Here is a 955-nt window from a genome sequence, read left to right on the forward strand (position 1 = left end):
CGAGATATCACCAGATATATATTGGATTTTCCCCTGACTCTGAGTGTCCGGCCCCATGAGACTGTGGTTTTCTCGGCCCCTGGTGGTCCGAGGTCGTTCCCGCTGCACAGATTCATGCGCCAGGGCCTCCTACAGACAATGCACTTTCATTTATTGCGCTATCTGTAATAGCACCCGAGATATCACCAGATATATATTGGATTTTTCACTGACCCTGAGTGTCCGGCCCCATGAGACGGTGGTTTTCTCGCCCCTGGTGATCCGAGGTCGTTCCCGCTGCACAGATTCATGCGCCGGGTCCTAATACAGACAATGCACTTTGATTTATTGTGCTATCTGTAATATAACCCGAGATATCACCAGATATATGTTGGATTTTCCCCTAACCCTGAGTGTCCGGCCCCATGAGACTGTGGTTTTCTCGGCCCCTGGTGGTCCGAGGTCGTTCCCGCTGCACAGATTCATGCGCCAGGGCCTCCTACAGACAATGCACATTTATTTATTACGCTATCTGTAATAGCACCCGAGATACCACCAGATATATATTGGATCTTTCACTGACCCTGAGTGTCCGGCCCCATGAGACGGTGGTTTTCGCGGCCCCTGGTGGTTCGAGGTCGTTCCGGCTGCACAGATTCATGCGCCAGGGCCTCCTACAGACAATTCACTTTGATTTATTGCGCTATCTGTAATAGCACCCGAGATATCACCAAATATATGTTGGATTTTCCCCTGACCCTGAGTGTCCGGCCCCATGAGACTGTGGTTTTCTCGGCCCCTGGAGGTCCGAGGTCGTTCCCGCTGCACAGATGCATGCGCCAGGGCCTCCTGCAGATAAGTCACTTTGATTTATCGCGCTATCTCTAATAGCACCCGAGATATCACCAGATATATATTGGATTTTTCCCCGACCCAGAGTGTCCGGCCCCATGAGACGGTGGTTTTCTCGGCCCCT

The sequence above is a fragment of the Nomia melanderi genome, unplaced genomic scaffold, assembly GCF_051020985.1.
Source record: "Nomia melanderi isolate GNS246 unplaced genomic scaffold, iyNomMela1 scaffold0014, whole genome shotgun sequence".
Taxonomy (NCBI): domain Eukaryota; kingdom Metazoa; phylum Arthropoda; class Insecta; order Hymenoptera; family Halictidae; genus Nomia; species Nomia melanderi.